This window comes from Camelus dromedarius, chromosome 18 (assembly GCF_036321535.1).
Source record: "Camelus dromedarius isolate mCamDro1 chromosome 18, mCamDro1.pat, whole genome shotgun sequence".
In the NCBI taxonomy this organism is placed as follows: Eukaryota; Metazoa; Chordata; class Mammalia; order Artiodactyla; family Camelidae; genus Camelus; species Camelus dromedarius.
The window spans coordinates 18591683-18617047 of NC_087453.1; the positions used below are offsets into that span (position 1 = coordinate 18591683).

Here is a 25365-nt window from a genome sequence, read left to right on the forward strand (position 1 = left end):
CAGTGATTAGGGTACCTCAGGAAGGCTTTCTGGGCATATATAGTGGGGAAAACCCATCTCCCTAGGCCAGGAGAGCCTCCCAAGCTTTCTTCTTTTTTCACTCTTGGCCTCATTTCAGACACAAGTAGTGATGGCCACCAGGCAGAGTGTCACAGCCAAGAGTGGCAGCAAGGGCCAGGCCCATTGCCACTTCATCTCAAGGGCTGGGCTCACTGCCCTGTTCTCAAGACACTGAATAAAGAGGAAAGGCATTTCTGAGTGGGATGGATCCCACTCCATCACTCAACCCTGAGGCCATCTTTTATTGGCTTCTTGCCCATTTGTTGAGGGCTAGATTCCTGCCCTGCCCAGCTCCATCTCTGACTTCACAGGACACCTGCATGGTCTCAGAGCAAGCATCTTGAGTTGCTGCAGACCCTCCCTCAAGGATCCACAGGACTTCAGTTCAGCAGGGACCCCAGAAAAGCCAGCAACCCAGTCCTTCGAGACAGCAGAAGGGGAAGATGAGGCCACAAAAGAATCCCAGTGTCCTCCTCTGATAAACAAGAAGAAGACCACATCCTCAGGGTTGTGATAAATGAAATGGTAAGTCCAACACTGAGCCTGGCATATAATAGGGGCTCAGTAAATGTCTGTTTCCCCTTCCCAAAAAGGAAAATATAATCACGGCAATGATGATCACTACCAATACTGAGTGCCTACTACATGCCAGGTGCTGGGTCAAGGTCTTCAGGGGTAGGGAAGGCAAAGATTATTATGACTATTTTGTTGATAAGGAAACCAAGGCTCAAAGGGGTCAAGAAATCTGTGAAAGGTCACACAGTCCAGCAAATGACATAATCAGATCTTCATCCTCAAATTCCAGGCTCTTTCCCCATCTCCAGGAAGTCTCTAACTACAATCATCCTTACTTCTCACCTGGGGGACCCAGCACAGCTTATTCACTACTTTCCCCACTTCTGTGGGGAAGGGGGTGTTGTGTCACCCACTTTCTCTATCCAACCCAAAGAGCCTTGTACACAGTAGGCCCCTAATGACTATTTCTTAAATTATTTCATTCACTCAATAACTCTTTATTGAGTGCTTAATGTGTGCCAGGCACTGTTCTAGGTGGTGGGACCACAGCAGTAAGAAAAAACAGACATAAATAAATGGACATTCCAATCCTCCTATGACATTGATAGGAGTGGAATGAATCTGCCTATTTCCTTGCCTGTTTTCCCTACTCACTCTGAGTGCCAAAAAGGCAGGGACTGTGGCTGTCCTCTCTCCAGGACTGTATACAGTGCCCAGAATACAATATATGCTTGTTGAATCAATGAATAAGTGAATGAATGCAGTAGAGCAGAGCAGAGCAGAGCAGTATAATAAAGACAGCCACCACTTATTGAGAGGTTGCTCTATTCCAGGTGCTAAATATTTTATGCACATTAATAATCTCATAGACTCTTCCCAACAGCTGTCCACTGAGAAGTGGACACTTTAAAGTGGATCCTGCTAGCTAGCCTGCTAGCCATTCTTTCCTTTTGCCTAATTAGAAGAAGTGCCCACTTAGAAATATTCACTTCACCAGCTCCTCCTGCATCAAGGGTGGCCATGTGATCACATCTGATAAATGAGATGTAGGCGAAAGTCTACTGAGTGGGGCTTCTAGGAAATCTATTGTTTTTCTGATAAGGACAGATTCAGAAAGCATGCAGTCTTTACTTCCTTGGTTCTGCCTGGAATTCAGACACAACATCTGGAGGTGGAGCAGCCATTGTGTAGCCATGAGAACAAAAGGCACATGCTAAGGATAGCAGTAGCCTGGGCCCTTGACCCCTTGCTTGAAGTGTTTCACTGGCCCTGGCCTGCCTCTGGGACCCTTGTTACATAAGAATAATCTTCTGGGTGTTTGTATCACTGTTATTTTCCTTTTTTCTTCTGTTAAATGCAGCCAAATGCAATTCCAATTGATTCAGTACTGTTATAACAAGTAAGGCTCAGAGTAAAGTCAAATGACTTTCCTAAAGTCACACAGCAGGGAAACAGATCTGGAATTGGCCTCTAGGTCTAGTGCAGGTAAATGCATCAGCCTGGGCCCACTCCCTCACCTGAGTGCTGTCAGTCCCAGGCCTGCTGCCTTACACTCAGCACTCGGCTCTCCTCTAAGACTCTTCCTGACCATTCTGGTGTTTGGATTTAAGTTCCCTGATGTCAACTCTCTTATCTGACTTCACCTCAGCTAAACACAGGTCCAGATCCTCCCTTCAAAGCTTACCTGTCTCAAGTCCCAGGATTCTGCTGAGATACTGACCCCAGTGAAGTGCTCTCTCTCTCTCCTCTCTGCTCATCCACCTCTACCTGGTCCAGAATTACCCTGCTGACTGCCTCCAACAGTGCACATATGAGGCTGTCAACCAATCTTTGTAGAAGGGTCTTCTGGTTTCTGTCTCTTCCTCACCAGGGTCCTGCACCCACCACCAGAAGGACCTTCCTCAAGAGTACTTTTGATTGGACCTGGCATTCAAGGCCTCCAGGCTCTGGCTCCTGCCTAACATTTGCTCTTGCTGTTCCCTCTTCCCCTGTCCTTTTACCCTGACCAGGGTCAGCTCCAGCTTTAGTTCACAGAGAGGACCTCTCTGACCATCCTTTCTCAAGTAGGTACCCACCATGACAAGCCCTTGCCCTCTCTTCTCTCAGCCCCTCAGTCAATTTGACCATATTCTAGAATCTTACTAATTCACTGTTTGCCATTTGCACCCCTCACCCCCAACCAGAACCAGAGCTTCTTGAGGGCAGGAAGCAGGCCCATCTTCCCCACCAGTTTCCCAGTGCCTGGCTTGAGGCCCGGTACTCAGGCTCAATCAGGAGGTGCTGAATGAAGCTCAGACTTGCTTCCCACACCTTCCCACCACCCACTTTCTACTCCAGCTGAATAGCTACTCAGGTTTCCTGAGCCCTCCTATGCCACTGATGCCCAGAACCTCCCCCCAACTCTGCCTCCAGTCAGGCCTTCCTCTCCCTTCCGTCCATCAAAATCAAGCTGTTCTGTGTCTCGTGCCCTCAGGATGTTGCTTACATCTCAGCACCAAAACAATTCGAGCAGATGGGCATTCCAGACTCTGGCGGGGGTGAATGAAACATTGGGACGGAGAGTGTGTGTGTGTATGTGTGTGTGTACACGTGCACACGCACATGTGCTGGAGTGTCCACCTACACTCTGCCCTAGATGTGGCCTCTGTTTGTTCCTATTCTTGCATTTCTGCTTCTGGTCACCTAATTTGGAAATGTTCCAGTATTTCCTATGTAGCTGCAGCTATAAGAAAAGAGAATAGAAAACCGCTAATATTTACTAAGCCTCTATTATGTGCCAGGCATTGTTCTGGGCCAAATAATAATGACGAAGATGATGACGACAGCAGCTAGGATTTGTTGAGCACTTAGCATGTGACTGACACCATCCTAAGGGCGTTTACTTAGACAGAGCCTCTTATCAACCTTATTTCACAGATGAAGAAAGAGAGGTTCAAGGGGAGGGTACAGTTCAGTGGTAGAGTGCATGCTTAGCATGTGTGAGGTCCTGGCTTTAATCCCCAGTACCTCCACTAAAAAAGGAAAGAAAGAAAAAGAGGTTCAGAGAAGTGAAGCCATCTGCCCAAGGTCACAGAGATATAAGAAGTCTTGAGTTCAGGTCTGTCTAATCCAAAACCTGCTCCTCTGCGAGGCTAAGCTGGGCGACACCCAGGGTTCTTGGTGAGGGAGGAGGAGGCACTGCTTCTTCTTTCAAACTCTTCTGCCTCTGAATGCAAAGCTGGAAGCCACACTTCCTGACCAGGGGCTCTCTTGAGGGAAAGCTGGGCTGCTAGGACTTACCCTAATCTGCACGGCCGTAGAACAGTGCTCCAGGCCCCCAGGGGACCAGACCCGAGGAGTTGTGGGCTGGGAGGAAGTCAGTGAGCCTGGGCTCTGCTTCCCTAGTCAGGCTGAAGATTTTCCCAACAGCCAGGGCCAAATTTATCTGCCAATCCCCCGAAGAGCTGATTCCAGCGTCTGTCTAGAAATGTCAGCCCGTGTGGTTGGAGGAACGCAGGGAGAGTTTTCCTCTAAATAGCAGGAAGCATATGGGAGGCGGATGGTGCCCGCCGCCCCAGCCTGCCAACTCCTGCTCAAGCGGGAGCTAAAAGGGGCCCAGAAGGGTCTGGAATTCCTACCACCTCTAGGGAAGTACGGGGAGGGGAGGAGCTGGAGACAGAGACAGTGACAATGGGAAGGCCAGAGAAGGTCTTGAAGGGTGGACCGGCAAGAGCGGCCGACAGACATACAGCAAGGCCCTCAGATGGAAGTGACATAGTTAGGAATTTAGCTTAACATCAGCGATGATGAAAACCACTCACGGAGCACTTGCTCTACGCCAAATCTGGGTCAGGCACTTTATTTGGATGATTTCACTTAAACTTTACAATCAACTCTAAGATAGGGGCTGCTACCTCCCCCATATTATAGATGAGGAAACGGAGGCTCAGAGAAGGAAAAAAACATGAAATCAAAGATTCTGTGGGCTAGAAAGGACCTTCTGAATCCTAAGCAGAATAACAAATACTCTACAGACTTTTCAGTCAAGTTGCGATGCAGCTGATGCTTGAATAATCCCAATGGTGGGGAGCTCATTATCACCCAAGTTAGCCCATCTGCAGAGAGCTCTTTGTATCCAAAAGATTTTCCTAGCTTAAGCTGGAATCTCCTTCCCAGGAGTTTTCCCCTGTCTGAGTGCCAGACCCAGACCCTGCCTTCCCTCACAGAGACAGCTGGCAGGGAGCAAGGCTCCCCTCAGTGTCTCTGGTTTCCCCTTTGTGGGTGACACACCCAAGTCCCCTTGCCTGTCTTTGCACCCCTGACCATGATAACCAGAGCAGCCTCCAGTCACCAGCACTTAATGTGTACTGTGCAAAGCCTGCCTCCCTTACACCCTCCCCACAATTCCTGGGGAGATACTGTCATTGCCTCATTTTACAGAGCAGAAGATTGAGGCTCCATGAGGGGAAGAGACTCGCCCCAATCATTCGGTGGAGACATGGGGACCATGGGGACCCTGTAGTCCTCACTGAGCTGCTACTCGAAGTCTCATGAAAGCTAAAACCTCTGCTGGACCCACCTGGAGCTCCTCTCACTGATACTGACAAAGGCCTTGCCAGGATTCCCCTCGACACTGATCCACAGGATCCCCAAGCCCATACCACCCCTCTCCCAGGATCGAACTCAACCCTTCCTCTCCCTTCTGCAGCACCCACTAAGTCCCCAAGTCCTCTTCAGTCTCTCTGCTAAATGTCCCTCTGAACCATTCCCATGGCCCTGCCCTGCCCACTGTCACCCCCACTGTCACCAGCCCAACGTGCCAGTCTTTCTGATACCCAGACTTGACCTGCTCTTGGCTGCCTTCTACTCCAAGGATCAAATGCAAACTCTCTGGCCCAACAGTTGAGCCCTTCCAAGCTTGGGCCTGGGCCAGCCTCTCCAGCCCCCTCTCCACCACCACCCCTCATGCCCTGTGGCCTAAGAGCTTAGCAGGAGGCAAGTGAGATCTCTGCACAGTCCAGCTGCTCTACCTGATTCACTTTTCCCAGCTGTTTCTCCAGAAGAAGACCTATTCATCCTTCAAGACTCTGCTCAGAGGAACAGAATCAATTGTTCTGGTTCCAGAGAGCCCAAGTGACCAGCACCTCCCTCTGATCTGCCATTTGTCACCTGAGGTGCCTCTCTCCTCGGCTGAACCATGAACCTCCCCAGGAAGGGGCTCCTCTGATGTATCTTTGTAGCCTGGTGTCTAGCACGGTGCCTGGCACACAGGAATTTGTAGAGCGTGAGAATGAAGAATTAAACGGGTACCGTGGGACACAATCAGCTGACCCAAAATCATGGCTTGTGTGTGTCACAGCTTTGATGTCTCAGAAACAAAAAATGCTGTTGTCAAAATAAAGACACAAAAATTTTGATTAATAAAGATTTTGCTGGCTGTTTTGAATTCAAAAGGGTATCAGGGGATGATCTGGGATAGTTGGAGATTCCAAGGAAAAAGCTGTCCAAGCCCGGGTAGATGAAGTAACCAGGGCTCACCTGAAGGATGGGAGGAGGGCCATGGAGGGAGCAAAGGTGCAAGAGACTGGGTCCATGCCCCTGACCTGCCTCTACCTTGCTCTGTGTTGTTGTATAGGTGGCTTGGCCTCTCTAAGCCTCAGTTTCTTGTTTGTAAATTGCAAAGGGGATTTGGAGAACTGCTTAAGGTAGACATGTGTCCAAAGGACTAAACATTCCTCTGCTGATGGGTTGATGTGATGCTCTCTGCCTCCCCTCTCCATTCAAGCTCCCAGCAGGGTGTGCAGACACCCAGAGCTCCCTGGCTTTGGAAAACACAGGCCTTCCTAGCAGCTCATTTGGGAGAAAGACCTCAGTGGCAGGTGGGTGGTGTTCCGGGTATGCCCCAGGCAACATCAGGATTGTGGGCTTGATCCTGTGCAGGAGCTTTATAACTAGAGGCGGATGGAACAGAGAGTAGATGGAACAGAGAGTGAGCCTCCTCATCTGTGGGGGTATGCAAGCATGGCTGGGTACCTCAGGGCAGGAATTCTGACTCAGGGTGGAAAGGAATTTAGACCAGTAGATATCTAAGGCCTCCTTGAGGTCACCGGGTCTCCTCTCCTTCCCTCCATGGGGCCTTGACCTGACCCCTACAAGGCTGTACTCTCAGCACCAGCCAGACTGAGTTTGCTGACACTTCCCTCCTCCCATGACATCCCTTAGAGTCTCTCCACTGCCTTCAGGATTAAGTCCAAGCTCTTATCCTGGCATTCAAGGCCCCTGTGATCTGGGCCTGCCACCGCTCATCCACTGGTTGTTCCCACAGCATACTTGCCTCGGGGCCTTTGACACACAGCTTCTTCCACCTACAGTGTTCTTCCCTGGACTCTCGGCTACTCAGCTTAGGTGTCACCTCCTCTAGGAAGACTTCCTTGCTCTGGTGCTGGTTGTTGTGTTCCCTCAGCCCCTGTGTGCACACCCTCATTCCAGATGGATCATCTGTGGGCTCCTCTCGCTCCTCCAAAGACTGCAAGACCCTTGGAGGCCAGGATGGCTCCCCTGTAGGCCGACTGTGGCATCTGACACAGAGAGAGCTGATGTCTCTTGAGCTGAAATGGCACTTCAGAGATTCGGACGTTCTGATTCCAAGGGAGTCTAAAGTTGCCTCAGGGGGCTTCTGCCTGTAAGACCTGGGATCAGGACTCCTTCCAATAATCATATTGGTTTTTTTTTTCTGATTATGAAAGTCACACATTTTAGGAAATTCAGATAAGTACAGAGGGGGAATTTGCTGCGTTTGGTGCTGTTGGGTCTACTTTAGGCCACAGCCCTGCATTTTCATTTGGGAAAGCTACCCTTTCCCATTCTCCACTGGTAAAGTTCTGGGTGTTGATTCTACCTCCAGCTGGGGCCTGGTGCATAGGCCCATGATGCCAATCAGAGCACTTAATTTAGAAATGGGCAAATGTACAAATTTGACCAGTCAATGCCAAGACTCAGTCCTGGGACTTTGTGTCTGAGCTATCTGAGAGGAAGTCTTGCATGTTCCTCTGGACAGGCATCTTATCACCTGTACAAGAGGGCCCTATAAGAACATAGGAACAACCCAGAGGAAGCAGAGTTGAGAAATGGTGACTGAAAAAATCTGGTCTTAGTGACAAGGTCTGAGCCCCTGGATCCAGCTGAGCCTGAAGCCAGTTACCTCTGGACTTTACAGTCACAGACCAATACATTCCACTTTGGTTTAAACTAGTTTGAGCTGGGTTTTCTGTCACTTGTACCTAGAAAGTACCTGAATAATATAAGCTAAAATAAAAATAGAGCTTATCCATATCTCACCATCCAGAGGAAACTGCTATGAACAGTTTAACGGTGGTCCTTCTGGGAGTTTCTCTGGGTAGGAGCATGCATATATTTATATACATTTTTCCTAACAAAAATGAGATCATACAACGTACACCATTTTATAACCTCCCATTTCCCCCTCAACAAAGCACTGCGGGCATGTTTCCATGTCAACAAGTATACATCTACAGCATTGTCTCGATTGCCACTGAGAATGCCATTGTCTGGCTGGACCGTAATTTATTTAACCATCTCTTGCTGATACATAATTGGGTAGTTTCTAATTTATCACTGTCTTCAGGAAAGGTGCAGTGGACTTACTTGTGAAATGCATATGTTTGCTCTTGCTGGATTATTTATGACTAAGATTCTGTGATTCCAAGAGTTTGACTTCACCAGTGCAAGTTTCTCTGCCTGAGATTTAAGATTCTCTGAGTGTCTGTAAGGTAGCATCTGTCTTCCTAGGCAGCGTTAGTGGTTATAAAAAAAAAATAAAGCAAATCCAGGGCCAGGGCGTCCCCATAACAGTGTCTCTGATGAGAGAGCTTATCGGCAGATCCAAGTGACTTGGTGGGGTCGTAGCTGGGGCTTGGGGATGGGAGGTGGTACTGGCCTGGAGTTCAGCCAGCCATGTGTACCCAGGTAAGCTGCCCACCTCCCTGGGTCTCATCCCCTAACTGGGTATGACTCTCAGTAACCAAGGGAAGAGGCGAGCCTTGGGGACCAGTCCGCACTGAGAGTCATGGCAGGACGTGATGAGCACACAGTAGGTAGGTGTCACCTCTGGCGATCACAGTGGTAAAAGTAGCAGCCACCAGTGATCCAGCAATGGATTGTTCTAGTCCTCTACATGCTTTAACTCACGAGAGCCCCACAACCACCCTCTGATGCTGTTCGGTGTCATGAAGGCCCCCTACTCTGTTCATCTTTATAATGTCACCATTAATTTCCTTCACTGCACTGATGGAGTCTCTGCTTATTCAGTTTATTTGTTTGGCTGTTTGTATATCTGTCCCTCCCAAAGGCTGTGTGTTCTGCAAGGGACACAGACCAGCAGGGACTAGCACTCTATTGTCCTGGGATTGCAGGAATGCCTTTGGGGCTGCTGTCCTGTCTGCAGAGCAGGTGCCCCTGCTTCAGGGCTTGGAGACATCCTCTGCCATGTTCTGCTCCAGGCCATGTCCCCAGCTCCAGTTTGGGGACCCACAGCTCTGAATTAGAACTTGATCCTAGTCATGGGCTGCTCAGAGCTTCCATGCCAGGTGCCTGCCCTCTTGGGACCCCAGCACCGAGCAATGCTTGCTGCACACCCAGGACACAGGGCCCTGGAGGCTGGCAGAGCTGGTAGAGCAGCTCCACCCCTCACTGGCTGTGTGGACTTGGGCCAGTCATTTCCTCTCTGGAAGCCTAACCCTCTCATATGTAAAATGGGGCCAATACTCTCTTGGAGTTGTTCTAAAGATTCAGGAAGATAATGGATGTGCTGAGCACATAATGGGTCCTCAGGAAATGGCAGTTCAGCCCCACATGCAGTTAGTTCAGAGGTTGAGTCTGACCCTGTCTCACCTGGATGACCACTTTTTACCTTGAATGATTCCTGGGTAAGCCCTGGCCTCCTCCCCTGGCCTGTCCCTAGGGCTGGCCCAGCCCTATCCATCAACGCTTATTAAATGGCTAAATGCTCTCGCTCTGACCCCTTGTCAGACTCCCAGATGTCTCATCTGTCCTCTGTTGCCAGACACCTGCCTGGCCTCCTGAGCCTTAAGAATGCAATGGCATTGATAGTATGTCCAAGGGACAAATGGAGGAACCCCTGCCCTTGGGGGCACTTTCTGACTCCTGATCTCAAACATGGGACAGTGATGTTGGCCTGAGTCAGTCTGTCCAGTTTCTCATCCCATCTCTCTCATCTGAGTGCTCTTTGACCACATGACAAATAACTTCACCTCTTGAAGCCTCACTTCCCTCCTCTGTAAAATGGGTAGAATAATAGAATCTGTGAAACTTCAATGAAATAAGGTAAGATGCTTTGCAAGGAGCCTGGCATTTAGTAAGTGCTCAACAAATATTAACTATTATTGTTATAATTGCTTTTTAGCCCTTTTACTGTGAAATCTAATACACAGAGAAAAGCACACAAAGCAAAAATATTTACCACAATAAATGATCACAAAACCACCTGGGTCAATGTATAGAATGCTGCTTGCCCCTCAGAAACCCCTTCTGCCCTACTTATATCCTCTTTTCTCCACAAAGGAAATGCTTTCCCAGATTTTTATGGTGCTGGGTTACCATATTAATAATAATAAGCAAGTGAAAAAAAGAACGTGTGGTTACCCTGTCCCTACCCAGCCAGGCTCCCAGAGCCCTGGCTGCCTCTGCCCTGGGCATGGAGACTCCCCGTCCCACTTCCCAACTTCGGCTTTGGCTGTTCTTTAAATAACCAGCTTGTCAGCAAAATAACAGCAGTAACACCTCCCTCGCTGCCGCCCGGGCCTCCATCTTTCGGCGCAGTGCTGACGGCTGTGTTCCCTGCTTGTGCCAAGGAATCCCGTTCTCCGTCACTGGGCCACACGTGCCGGGGGCTGCCAGCTACACTGTTTTCAGTGGCCACGATCCTGCCCTTCTGACTGAGCCTGGCCTGGGGGCGTGGAGGTGGGCACAGAGTGGCAGTAATTTTGGAGAAGGATTAAAATGTGGCCAGGTCCATGCCTCAGTCTCCCCATCCACCTCCCATAGGGACGTTGGGGGCTTCACTGAGATGATGAAGAAAATGAAGCACTTAGCACAATGCCAGGCACACAGTAATTTGCTCAAGAAATGCCTGCTGTTACTCAGGCTGCTCCTGTCACATATTTAGTCCCTGGGGAGGGCACGCAGGGCCCAGGGCCCCACCCGGAGTGTCTGCAAATAATTAAATCCCACAGACACAGCTCACAGACCAGGCAGCCTTACCACTTCTTTTCCTGCAACAGCTTCTCAGCCAAATGCAACAGCTGTCTGTGGCTACTACAACAGCCCTGGGGCAGATCGAGGGATCTGAGGTGGGGGGAGCTAATTAATAGGGCCCTTTTCACAGTTATTAGTAATAAGGGGGGCACCGCACAAGGGTGCAGCTCTTGTTCTTGAAGAAGCACTTCTACAGACATTATCTACAGCAAACTTCACGGGTTTTTTATTATCCTGTGACATTTGCATATTTCCATATTTACAAGTCTTTTCTCTTCTCATAACCATCCCATTAGGGAGGCTGGTCAGCTGTTGGCAGATGAGAGAATCTAGACCAGAGGGGCTGGCTGCCTTGCTGAAGGCCTGAGCTGACCACAAGCTCACTGGGGTCAGTGGGGACCGTGACTTGCCAAAGGCCAATGGACTCCTGGGTCCTGCCGGTGTCTGGGTGGAGGGAGATGACAGTACCTTCCCTCCTCTCCCTCTTTCCTTCCTGCCACAACTATTTACTGTGTACCCACCATGTGCCAGGCACAGGGCCAGTGGCTGGCTGTCCAGTGGGGAACGAAGCAATTGTTCCTGACCCTTGGGTTGCTGAAGCCAGACAAGGAGATAGATCATAAACCAAAGGCCCTACATAGTGCTGAGTGGTGACTGGGTGACTCTGGGTGAGCCCCTTGAGCTCCTTTGAGCCTCGGTTTCCTCCTCTGTGATCTAGACTAGTCACACCTGCACAGCCTTGGGATGTGGCAGGAGGACGAGATGCAGGAATGCGGCGTCAGCGCTGTGGCCAGCACCAAGTAGGGGTGCTGTTGGGATCACTGCTGTGGGAAGGATGATGGTATCAGGTGTGGATGGCAGCAGCATCCTCAGATAGATGGTCAGAGATGCTGCAGGGCTGGGCCCCTCATCCCGTGTTGGGGTTAGGCAAGGTGGGACTGGAGAAGTGCCAGTGGCACAGGCTAGAGGGCAGGAATGATGGGGTTCCCCAAGATTTAGAGCTCTGATGGCCTCACCTCAGCATCCCCAGGGGTCCCAGAGGTTCCATGGCTCCCAGCAGCACTCACTGTTCTCCTTCTCTTCCTGAGCCCGTGTCACCAACCCATCAACCCCTTGTGTGTGGCAAGAGCTGGCCTTTGAGGTGGATAGAGCTGGGCTTACTGTGCATCCTCAGACAAGTGGCTTCTCCTCTCTAGGGCCGTTTCCTCTGTAAAATGGGTGCACTCACTGCGACCAACTTCCTGGTTGTTGGGAGGACTGGATGAGACAAACAGTCAAACTATAAATTGAGCCCAGACATAGAAAAGCTCTCACTGAGGTCACTTCACCAGCATGTGCGTGCCGCTGGGTGAGAAGGCTGGGCATTTCCCAACTATGCCAAGTATGGGTGGGTGCGACAACAGCCCTGATTTATGTGCCCAGGTTGCAGACATAGTTACTTACCAACCAGGGAGCTACGTGCAGAGGGAAAATGGGAACCAGTCGGGAAGCAGCAGGCGTCACTTTGGGAGTGGGCGTTGGACAGAGGGCTGGCACACACATCCCTCCGGGCACTCGATCAGAGGTGCTGGTGGGAAGCAACGTGGGACGAGGCCCTCCAGTGCCCAGAGTGACCAGGTTCTGGCTACCAGGCACCTGGCAGAGGAGGAGGCACGGGTGCCTGCAGGAATGAGGGAGAACACCGATTAGAAGATGGTTGGGGATAATTCCCTCCACCCTGAGACCCCTGGACTGGTCCTGGGGATGCTGGGGAGGGAGATACCATGGAGCATAGGAACCCAAGTGTTTGTACAACACTATATTTTCCAAAGCACCCTGGCATCCCGGCTTACGTGGGCCCCCACATTGTTTTTCAGAGGCAGATTTGCATGTCATGCATATTTATGATGCTTTTCCCACCACCCACAGAATCCCCACAGCAGCTGGGAAGCTGGGTTCCAAAGGCTCTGATCCTCCCCTTTTTGCTTCTCCCTCTCTTTCCCTGGATGGGGGTAGTCAAGAAAGGGGCCAGAGTCACCCAGTCTTAAGTTCAAATCCCAGCTGAGCCCTCACTTGCCAGGAGGCACTGAGAAGGCAGCTGCCCCTTTCTGAGACTCAGTTTCCCCACTTGTCAAATGGAAATAAGAGTGCCTCCTTTGAGGGCTCTTATGAGGATTAAGAAGATAATGCAGGTAGAACACGGGGCACAAAGGATGTGCCTGACAAAGACCCTTCAAAGAAGCTCTGTCGCTGTCCCCTGCACTCAGAGCTGGAGGTACTGCATCAGCATTTCCCATGTAACATGTCTTGTGTGAGAGGCACAGGAAAGCCAGGTGTTCCTCTCCAACCACCTCTGTTGAGCAGGTGCCGCTACTCCTGCTTGGATCTTTAAATCAGGCCCTCCTGGGAGAAGAAAGAGTCCCCTCCACTCTGCAGCCCTGCTCCCAGGAGTCTCTTGGTTGCTTTGGAGGGCTCAGTGGAAGCCCCCCGCCCTCTGCTTTCTTATTCTACAGGTGGAGAAACTGAGACACAGAGCTCACCAAGCTGATGTGGGGACAGAGAATCCAAGTGGTTGGGCTGGGATCTGAACTCGGGCTTTCCCCCTCAGCCCCAGGAGGGGAGGTACAGGGGTCAGTTCACAGTAGGAATACGGAGAAAGTGAACGGTGGGGGAGATTCATCTTTTTCTCCTGGTCACACCAGGGCCCAGGAAAGGCCTCACAATCTCTGACCTTCCTATATATATCTGCACTCCTTTGACCTCATTTCCTCCTCACAGCCCTACAATGTCATCTCTGTTTTTCAAAGAAGAGAAACAGGCTCAGAGAGCTTCAGTAATTACCCACGGGCACACACTGAGGAAGAGGCAGGGCATCTGATTCTAAGACCTCACTGAACCCCAATGTGGCTCTGCCACCCCAAGTGGGAAAATCACCAACCCAGAAAAACAGGCATAATCGTCTGGATGAAAAGTATATAAACAGCAGGACAAGAAAAAACCGAACTCCAAAACATTCTGAATTAGTGGACACAAATTCTTAAAAGATTTCAAGATGCACCATGGGGCATGAAAATTGCCAGTACATGAAAATCCAGTGCCTGAGAGGATGTGTTCCTGACCAAATTGTCACTTTTATCCAAAACAGCCAGAGCTGAAAGCTAAAGGTCCTATACAGAGCAGTGGCGCAGGGGGTCCTGAGACCCACCTTGGAGTCCCCCCAACTTCCTTGCTGAGGGACCAGAGCAAGTCTCCTCCCAACTCCCCACTCTACAACAGGTGGGAGAAGCACAGAAGACAGTCTCCCAGGTTCTTGCCAGCTCAGATGGTGATTATGATCCTGGGACCTCCAACAGGGATGAACCTTGAGAACATTATGTTAAGTGAAAGAAGCCAGTCACAAAGGACCGCATAATGTATGACTTCACTTATATGAAATGTCCAGAACAGGCAACTCTGTGGGGACAGAAAGCGGATTAGTGGTTGCTGGTGGGGGGACTGGGAGGGGGTGACAGCTAATGGGTTTGTGATTTCTTTTGGGGATAATAAAAATGTTTTAAAATGGATTGTGGTGATAGATGCACAGCTCTGTGAAAATACTAAAAGCCATTGAATTGTGCATTTGAAATGGGTGAATTGTACAGTCAGTGAATTCTATCTCAATAAAGCTCTTAGAATAATCCAACACTAAAAGAAGACCCAGCAACTTTGCAATGGAAAGCTGTCCTCTGGGAGCCTCTGGTTCCCTTGGAGTTCTTCCATTACGGCCTGGGAAGCCAAAGTGTATTTTCACAAGAACTCTCCAATGCCTCCACAGACCCTCTATCCCAAAGGCCTTTGCATTTGACAGTCACCTCCTCCAGGAAGCCCTCCCTGATTTCCTAGCCAGGCCAAGTCTCCAGTTATTGGCTCCTAGGGCTCTCTCAGTTTCTCCTTCTCACCACTTATCATGCTGATGTGAGGGAATCATTTCCATGATCATTGGTTGACACTGCCTCCTCCATCAGACTGGGAGCTCCATGAGGGCAGGGCCATTGTCATTGGTCATCATTGTCAGTGCTTCATGCAGCTCCTGGCACAACAGTAAGTGCTCCAGAAATGTTTTCTGATTGAATGAATGGATCAAAATTCCAACCCCTATAATGCACACTTGGCTTCCTGTCCTGGCTTCACCACATTCCAGCTAAGTGATGCTGAGCAAATCATGTAAACTCCCAGAGTTTTAGCATCTACCACAGGAGAGTAGCCAGGGGATTAAAAGGGATAAAGGACATGGAAGTACTTCATGGAGTGGCTCCCCCACTGCTGCCCCTAACGCAGTCTGTGGAACACCCTTCTTCCAGCCATTCAGGCTCAAGCCCTAGAGTCACCGTTGATGCCTCTCTTTCCTTCACCCTCCCCGTCCAGGCCATCAGCAACTCCTAGTGAATCCACTTGCACGATGTATCAAGATGCTGATGCACCACCTGCACTGTCACCACCACCGTGGACTGAGCCATCATCATCTCCTGTCAGGATTACACATGTCCTCTCTTGTCTCCTGCTTCTGTCCTTGCTCCTGACACAGAAGCCAGAGGAATCAGGCTGGAACACAAGTCAGATCCTGCCCCTCCTCTGCTCTAAACCCTCTATGGCCTCACTTCACCTCAAGTAAAAGCTGACAGCCCTAGCGATGCCATAGGTGGCCCCCCACCACCCCTGATTTTCCCCTTTACTCTCTACTCACTCCCTTTGCCCCGGCTACCCTGGCCTCTGCACTATTGCAAATATACCAGGCATGCTCCAGCCTCGGGGCCTTTGCACTTGCTCCTCCTCTGCCTGGATTGTTGGTTGCCCAATGTCCATGTGCCTTACCGCCTCACTTCCTTCAGATCTTTGTTGAGACCTCACCTTGTCAACAAGAGGCAGTTCAGCATAATAGTTAAGTCTTAACTAAAGAGCACGGGCTTGAGATAAAAATCCAGGCTCTGCTAAGTTACATAGCTGAGTGACTGTGGGCAAATTTCTTAACTTCTCTGTGACTCAATTGCTCATTTATGAGATGGGAATAACTGCAGCACCTTCCTTGTAAGGTTGTGAGGCTTAAATGAATTCAGTGAGCACAAACTTTGTGTCTGCTGGTATCATTACTGTCCAGCCACTCCACCTAACAGTCCCAGTACCCGTCCCTCCCTGCCTTATTGCTCTCCTAGGCACGTAGCACTATATTACAGGGTATGTAAATGAGTAACTCACCTTTATTACTACCTACCCCTCCCTCTAACATGTTGGCCCCATGAGGCCAAGAGTTTGTCTATTCCGTTTATTGCCAGATCCCCAGTGCCTACCACGGCACCTGGCACATGGGGGTGCTCAGGGAAGGCGTCGCTCAACAAATGTTTTCAATGCTGAATAACTATTTATTGGCTTATTATCACGAGCTCTCTTCCTTTCCTATCACAGACATTTATTTTTCTTTCCAGCCCAGCTTGCCCCTCGGAACACCAAATTCGCACAGAAAAATTCCCCCTGGCAGCTCTACCTGCCGCCTTGTGGACACCTCACACACCACGTGGCCTGGAAGTTTGGGACCTTCCCCAGAGACCCTGTCCTCTCACAGCATCATCTAACCTGGTCCCTGGAATCAGCTCACTCTTTCTGGTAACCAAGAAGCCAGGGGGCTTCCATGGCCCTTCCTCCTCTCCCAACATCTCCAACTGCCTTCTGTTTATCCCCAGAGTCACCCCCTGTCCAGCCACTGCACCAGCCTCCTCCCGGGGCACCATGCTGTCTCCCTCGGTCCATCTTCTGTACAGCAACTGGGAGGATTGTTTCAAAACATACATGGAACAAATGAAACCCTCCCTCTGCGAGCCTGAAAAGTCAAAATCCTCGGTGACAAAAAACAAACCAACCGGAGCTTTTCAAAAGAATTCGACTCAGGGCTCTTCAAAGAATGGACGGCCTAGCCAAATTTGCCACCCCAGGCCCAGGTAAAATGGTATTTGCTGTACAAAAATCTAATTCACAAAATGGATTTACACAGAACTTTTTAGCTCAATAAGTATTTGTGGAGTTGAACTGAAATGAAAAAAAAATTGTTTTTAAAAATAGCATTTATGGCGCTTCCTCACGTAACTGGGGGCTTCTCACACCCCCACGTGTCATTTATTCCTCCCAGAAAACCAGGCAGGTGGTGTTGGTTTCAATTTCCAGATGAGGCAACTGAGGCTCAGAGAGGGGAGGTGACTTGCCCCAAGCAGTACAGCTCCCAGATTACCCTGGAGTCCTCCCAGACCCTGGAGGCTGTGGCCACAGGGTACCAGCAAAGGCAGAGGGACCGGGGTGTTGAGCCTCCTGTTCCCCAGTTGACTGATGGCCAGTGGCCCCAAGGCCCTGGGAGCACATGGATACAATTTGCTCATTTCTACTCCCTGCCTTAGCCTGAGAGGTCTCCCTGCTCAGGGTAACCACTCCCTGGGCTGGTTAAAACCTTGCCACCCTTCATGGCCCATTTCCAGCACCAAGTCTCCTGCCTGCACCCCCTAGGCTTTGGCTGCCCCCAGCATACCCCCTGATGATTTATGGATGTTTGTGACATGGCAGTGCCCTCCCCAGTGGTGCTGTGTTCCTCCTGATGCTTCCACTTTAGGGACTATGGTTCCTCCTCCCCTGTGACAGCTTGTCCTCCCAGCCCTCAGTCCTAAGTCCACACTGACCTCCCAAGACTCTGTGAAAACCTCTTTGTCCCTGAATCTGACTGAGGCTCATGTCCCCAGTTGCCTCCCAGACCTTCCCTCCATGGGCCCCTCCCTCTCCCACACCCAAAACAGACCTCATCACCTTCTCTCCCAAACCTGCTCCTCCCTGGTACCACCACGATCCTCCCAAGTCCCGAGGCTAGAAACTTGGTCATTGCTCTGGACCCCTCTCTGCCCCTCAGTCCTCTGCAAGCCCTGTGGATTCACCCTTAAATGTCTTCAAACCACCACTGCTCTCCAAACCACTGCCCTGTGTTTAGGTCAGGCCTCATCCTCCCTCGGCATTTGAGGGCAAACCACCCATCCACCCACACTCTGTCCACCCATCCAGTTTCCCAACCATACACCAACTTCTACTTGCTCCTTGACTTACCATCTACCCGCCCCACCCATCGCTCCATCTATTCATTCATCCACCCTTCAATCCATCACCCTTAATTTGCCAAGACCTCCAATGCTCCAAGCCACGTGCTGGACATTGTGACACAAAAATGACCTAAGCCCAGTTCTTGGCCTCAAAATGCTTACACCAGAACTGGGTCCTGAGGGATGAACAGGACTCTGTGGAGGGTGGAGGGGAGGAGAGGAGGGCATCTAGGTCAAGGGATAAACAAGGGCACAGGCATAGGAAGGGGACACCTGGGGTATCCGAGGAACTTGACTGGATAGGAGGACCAACCCGAGGTGAAGGTGGAAGGGTCGACTGAGGCCAGCTTTGCAGGACCCTTTAAGACCAGGTAGGGAGTTTGTACTTTATTCAAAGCATAGACTCTGGAGCTAGACAGCCTGGGGTCAGAGCCCTGCTCCACCACCTTGTAGCTGTGTGATTTTGAAGAAATAACCTCAGTGTTGCCCATTTGTAAAATGGTAATAACAATGTATCTATTACAAAGAGCTGTTGTAAGGACGAAATGAGTTAGTGCATAGGCGTATTATGTCTCTTAGCACAGTGCCTGGTATGCAGAAAATGCTCAGCAAACTTAGTTGCTATTATGCTCATATTATTATTAATTAATATCCTCCAGTCAGCTGGTGGACAGAGGAGAGTTTTATGCAGAAGAAGCACATGAGAACCCGGACTGCAAAGCCCCCTCCTCAGCAGCTAGGGTCTCAGAAGCAAGCTTCACTGCGTCTGCCCAGGATTTCCCAGGCTCTGGCCAGCCTCAGGCCCACTGGCTCCAGCCTTGCTCTCAACTACTGACTGTCCCCAGCCAGGCACACCCACTGGCCACTGCCTCAGACATGCCCCCAGTGTCCAGATGAGCTCCAGCGTGCCTTGACCCCTGTTTTGAGAGCCATGGGCAGTTGCCAAGCTCCAGGGTCCTGGAGGTTCCCCTTCTGAGAGCTCCTGGACACGTGTAGCCTGTTCACTCTCTCCTGCACAGGGCACCGAGAAGCCCTTTAGAAGCTTTCTCCTCTAACCCCCAGAGCTCTGTGCAAGCAAATGAGGTCGCCCATTTGCAGATGAGGACACTGAGCCTCAGGGAGGAGGCGGAAGTTCCTCTGCTTCAGGCTGCGCAAATCAGTGGCTGAGCAGGGATCCAAACTCTGGGTGGCCAGGCTCCAGGGCCTCCAGCTCTCCTCCAGAAATGTCAGAAGCCCCCCCCGCCACCCCGCCCCTGACAAATGATCAGGGCCTAAGATAACACAGAGACATGAATTTTCAAGGCACTGGGGAGTGCTGTGCTCAACAACTCTTGGCAGTGATGGAAATGCTGTCACCTGCACTGTCCAATAGTGGCCACGAGCCACATGCAGCTACCGAGCACCTAAAATGTGACGAGTGCAACTAAAGAACTGAATTTTAAATTTAATTTTAATTTAACTAGCTACACATCCTTTGTGGCTACCCTATTGGACAGCACAAGATCAGACAGTGTTTAGCATTCTCAACCCTGAGACTGCATTTCCAGATGCTCACACTTCTTGAGCCGCAACTTAGGAAATGTTTTATCATTTCATTAGAAGGATTTCCACCATGTACCACCTGGTCCCTGTTTTTATAAATGGAGGTTACCCAGCACCCTCAAGTTAATTGCTTCTTTACGACTCAAGGTCATTCAAGAACTAGTTGCCAAATTCTGGCTCCAGGCCAGATATGGAGGAATGATGTGTTCGTCCCTGCCCCCAAGGAGCTCAGTCTGGCGGAGGGACATGTCCTACCTTAGGGTCTGTGGCAGAGTGGATAGGTGCAAGAATGAGGTTTATACACAGCCTGGGGAGCCATAAGGACAAGGTAACAAATTCAGCTGGGGGAGTCTGGGAAGGCTGCATTGAGGAGAGACATTGACAGGGTGTGACAGCACTTTACAGTTTGCAAGGCACATTGACATCCATTGTTGCATTTGCTCCTCACTAGAGTCCCATGAGGGAGTTCAGGCATGGCCTGGTTTCTGATTTCTGCGCACTGGACTCACATTGGCACACACTTCCGGAAGGAGCAATGAGTTAGGCCACAGCCCTAAGCCCTGGAATGGGGAAGCCAAGACCCCCCCAGTGGGTGAATCCTCCACAGTAGCTTCTTGGACTCAGACAGCTGGTGCCCAGGTGTGTTTTCAGTCGAGAACTTGGAAATCAGATGTTTCCTACACCCTCCGAAGGGTCAGTCTTGTAAATCCCTAAACTTTCTGGCAGCTTTGACAGGACCCAGCAGCCCTCTCACGGGCCATCTGGCCTCCTCTTGGCCCTCTGACTTTCAGAGGCCACGGAAGATCTTTATTTTAATGACATTTCCTTGTAATCCCTTCATTTCTCTTCTGCACTCCCCAGGGCCGCCGCAGTGGCCTGCTCTTGCCTGCCCTACTTTCCTTTCTCTGAATCCCGGGAGGTATTTCTCTGCACTTTCTGAAGGTGCTCCTGCCAGGGCAGCGGGGGGTGGGGTGGGGAGGTAGGCAGTTCCAATCCTTCCATCTCTCCTGTCAACACTGAGCCCACCTGGTCCCTAATTCAAAGCCTTGTCTGGCCTGGAGTCCCTCTGATTACTCACAGTGGCTTTGGAGCAGAAAGCAGGGAACACTGTGCTTACAAACAAACTTTTCTTGAGCCCCTAGTCTGTGTGTGACCCCCAGCTGGGTCAAGCTGAGAGCAAGGAGATGATTTAGTCAGTGGGGGTGGAAAACGTGTAAACAGATATGACGGGCTGATGTGACCGAGCTGCCTGGGAAGAAAGCCGGGGACCCATGTGAGCTCTGACCAGCCTTGGAGGATTAGAAGAATATCAAAAAGCAGGTGAGGCTCTGGCTGGGCCTTGGAGGATGCACAGGAGTCCAAAGGTGGACAAAGTAGGGAAGGGTGCTGGAGGCAGGGGAAGAGGGACAAAGCACACCACGTTTGGGGAACTGTGAGGAATTATGCACAGGTGGGGAGCTGGTCTGTGTGCTCTGGGGGAGAGGGGAGCTGAAAGAGGGGAGAGGGGAGGTGATGGGGGGGAGACAGGGCTGGAAACACAGGTGGGGACTTGATCATGAGGGTCCTGCAGTGCCAGTCCAGGGGGTGTGGCCTTTATCTGGGGAGCAGTGGAGAGCCCAAGGGCTCCTCAAGTTTGGGTTGGAGAAAGATCACCCAGCAGCTTGGTGGGGTAGCCTGGAGGTGGGCACTGTGATCCACGTGATTGCTGACAGCGGCCTACCTGGAGCAGGGGCACTGGGGCTGGGGGACGGCAGGCAGATTCAGGAGATATTTAGACTATAAAGTCAATCAGACTTGGGGCTGATTAGATGTAGAGGATAAGGCAGAGGGAGGAGTCAGGGAGTCCTATGTTTCTGTCCTGAGTGACTGGGGTACAAACTGAATACTAGGCTTTGGGCTATAACAGGGGTCAGCAAATTTTTTCTTAAAAGGCCAATGGTAAATACTTTTGGTTTGTGGACAACTTGGTGCTCCAAAGCTGTCACAGACAATGAATGAATGAGCACGGCTGTGTTCTAACAAAAATTCTTTTACAAGAGTTGGCCATGGCTATAGTTTGCCAACCCCTGAGCTATAAACAACAACAACAACAACAACAACAAAACCCACTTCCAGCTGGCTTTAACAAGAGAGTAAACTGATTAGCCCATAATTGAAAAAGTCCAGAACTTTGGTTTACTTCAAGCACAGTTCAGTCAGAGTGCCAGTTCTGTTTTGTTGACATTTTCTCAACTCAATTCTTCTTCACGTGTGAGCTCTATCCTAAGGCTGGCTTCCCTCATGTGTTAGAAATGGCTGCAGCTGTTTCAGACAAATCACATCATCAGGGGCATAAGGAAGGATTAATCTTCCAGCCAAGTCCTAAGAGTCACTCTGATTGGACTTGCTTATATCACATGCCCATCCAGGAACCAATCATTGTGTCTGGGGGATGGGACACACTGATTGGCTTGGCCTGGGTCATGTGTTCTATCCCTGGGTTGGGGAGGTAGAGTCAGTTTCTCTGGAACCACATGGCTTCCCAGTGAAAATCAGGGTCTGGTGGGATAGTGGGAAAAAGGGAGGAATGCAAAACAAAAGTATATATCCTGCCTACTTAATGCAAGCATGTTATTAAAACTGTTGGTTAAATCTTTTTTTTCAAAAAAGTATATATCCCTAAAAAGTATATATCCTTAAAAAGTAGATATCTATATCAAGACTTGTATGTGTTCACATACATATTCATATGTTCATAGCACCATTTTTCATAACAGCTCCAAATCCAAATTCCCATCAATCAGTGAACAGATAAACAAAATGTCATATACCATAAAATGGAATATTACTCTGCATTAAAAAGGAATGAAATACTGATATGTGCAACAATGTAGATGAACATAAAAAACAATATGCTGAGTGGAGGAAGCGAGACACAATGATGACCTATTGTACATTTCCATTTATAAGAACTTTCTAGAAAAGGTAAAACTCTAAGACAGATCAGTGATTGCCTGGAGCCTGGGATGGGAGTGGAGATTGTGTACAAGGAAACTTTTAGGTTGTGGTAATGGTTGCACACTATAAAGCTATTAGTACTCATCAAAATGAATAATTAAAATAAGTAAAGTGTATGTAAGGTGTGTAAATTATACCTCAATAAAGCTGTGTTTTAAAAAGGCTGATGGGGGCTGAGGGGGTGCTATGGTGACACGACCCATGCAGAGGAAGACGGTGCCACTCACTAGTCAGGGGACAGAGAGCAAGGGCAGGCTTAAGAGCAAATGCTGATGTCACTCTGGACATGCTGAGCAGGAAGTGCTTCTGGGACATTGGGGGTACCATCCAGAAGAGCTCCAGGGAAAGGCCAGGGATGGAGCTGGGGGTTTGGGGACTGTGGGTGTGCAGGACTCCGAAGTGGTGATAGTTGATAAGTCCCCTGGAGAAGGTGTGGCCTGAGAAGAGAAGGTGGCTGGGACAGAGCCCTGAGAAGTAGAAACATTTAGGGGACCAACGGAGGAAGGGAAGCCGGCAAAGGCATGAGATGAGGCAGCAAGAGAGGCTATTAGAGGTCCAGCTTGCCATGGAGGAGGCAGTCAGGGCGTGTGTCCATGCCCAGAGTCTGGGGGCGGTGAGGACTGAGGTGAACCACAGGAGGTCCTGGTGGCCTTGGTGAGAACCATGCCCACGGAAGGGTGAGATATGACTCAGGCTGCAGTGAGTGGGAAATAAAAAAGATCAGTGACCATAATCAACACCACTGAGAAGCTCAGCTGGGGAGGGAAGGAGGCGGCAAGGCAGCTGGGGCAGGGCAGAAACCCAAGGCAGAAGCAGTGGGCATGGTCTGCTCTTGATAGGTGTAGCTGGGAAGAGGAGGAGACGGGGTGTGGGGGCAGCTGCAGCCACTCCAAGCTCCATCACACTCCTGGAACTGGGCAGCCTGCTTGTCGCCCGTGTAGCCACACCCCAGCGAGCCACACCAGCTACTCACACCAGAGAGAGACAGGGCTCTTGCTGGGGCTGGCTCCCCACCTGCCCTGGCCTCTGATGGTATGGCTGCATCTCAAGGTCCCAGAACCCAGGGCCAGTATGGACACGGAGGAGGTGGCACTGAATGGAGCAGAGGACCCCAGGCACTGTTGTTCTGGCTTTTTCTCCAGATTCCACCCAGCGGAGGCTGGCCCTCTGAGACAAATTCTGGGCGTGCTGTGTGTGACAGCTTTGTGTGAAATGTCAAGTGGGAGTACCTGCTTGGCACGACCTCTACTTTAGCTCTGGGCAGCTCCTCCTCCCACAGGATAACCCCGACGCCCATGAACCCAGGGGCATGAGACTGGCACCCGTCAGCTTCCTATTTTTCCAATTCTACAGTGTTTAGTTGGCTCCTCCCCACAGTCCTGACAGGTTGTAATCATTACATCCATTTGGCTGACAAGGCAAATGAGACTCAGAGAGGTTGAGTGGCTCAACTAAGGTCACACAGCAAGTGAGAAGCAGAAGTGGGTTTGGCTCTCAGGTCAACTTGCCTCAAGAGCCTGCCCATTTTCCCTTCACTGACCCTTGATAAAGGGGGTGGAAGACAAAAGAGGAGAGCTGGAGGATGGGGGAGGGGACGACGGAGTTCTGAATGGCAAAGTTGGGGGATCTGGGTTGGAGCCCCAGTGCCTGTGCCCAGGGCGAGTCACTCTCCCACACAAAGCCTCAGTTCCCCCAGCTGTACAACTCTAGGCCCCTTGTGGCTGCCACATGCTGAGTTCTGCGACCAGATGCTTATTGGAGAAGCTTCTGCCCTTTACGGTAGAAAGAAAAAAATGCTCCTGGGAAGGTTAGCAGCAGAGAAAGGCCGTGGTGCAGGGGAAAGGGGCCTCCTCTATTATGCTGGGCCCTGGAGGAGCTGTACCTAGGGAATATGGCCAGGACTGGCCTATAAGCTGGCTCAGCACTTTGCTGGGACAAAGGCCCAGCCTGAGGTCACTGTGCCTCTTGTAGGAGCTGCCCCCATCTCAGTCATCCCAGAAGGACCTGCCATGGCTCTGCATGAGTCTCTCCTCTTTCTCAGCTGTAGCTGCTCTGTCTGCAAGCCCCCTCCAGGGAAGCGGCTCTTTGGGTCAGCTTTCTCCCCACCCTCAGCTCCCCTGCCCACCCCTCCTCCCCAGGCCCATTGGAGCTTCACAGCTGCCCCAGCATCACCATGGGAGATGGCCCACTAGTCCGAGAGTCAAGACCTTCCAAAAGGAATCAGAGGCCCAGAGAAGGTAAGTGCCTACGCAAGGTCACACAGCTGACATGGGGCCAGCAAGGAACCTAGGCCTCCTGACTATCCAGCTCATTTCTGTGGCCCCTTCCAATGGTTTATATGGCAGAGAAGATTTCATTCTTCATTGCCTTCATATTATAACTCACACCCATATCCTAATGTTCAGTTCACCTGAGACATTTCCAGTCACTCAAATGTTATTTCCTGAAGCGACCATGGATCAGTCCCCTTTTTGGCAACACAGGTGACCTCACCCAGCCTTGTGGCTTTTAATACCATCTCTCTCTCTCTCTGCCCCTCCTTCTTCCTCTGTCCTCCTTCCTGTTCTCTCTCTCCCCACATTCAATCCATCAGGAAGATCTGTTGTTTCTACCTCCAAAATATCTCCAGAATCCAATCACCCCTCACCACCTCCACCTCTGCCACCGGGTCCCAGCCACCATCATCTCTCTTCTGGAGTACAGCAGTGGCCTCCCCAGGCCTTCCTGCCTCCACTCTTGATGCCTTCAGTCTGGTCTCCACACAGCAGCCAGAGGGTCCTATTAAGATGCAAGTCTCTGCTCAAATCCCAAAGGGCTCTCACCTCATAGGGAGTGAAAAGCCAAAGGAATTGCCTTGGCTAATAGGGCCAAACATGTCTGGCCTCCAGGTGCCCCT

The 25365-nt window shown here is 50.6% G+C and overlaps 1 protein-coding gene across 4 annotated transcripts in view; it reads right to left on the bottom strand.

The window, feature by feature from the left end:
• DLGAP4 (DLG associated protein 4) overlaps window positions 1-25365 on the bottom strand; it is a 175968-nt gene that overhangs the window by 111377 nt on the left and 39226 nt on the right. For all 4 annotated transcript variants that reach the window (XM_031433874.2, XM_031433873.2, XM_064475715.1 and 1 more), the window contains exon 2: window positions 12292-12508. The gene's annotated coding sequence lies outside the window, so the exon portion shown is untranslated. The remainder of the gene's footprint in view (window positions 1-12291; window positions 12509-25365) is intronic.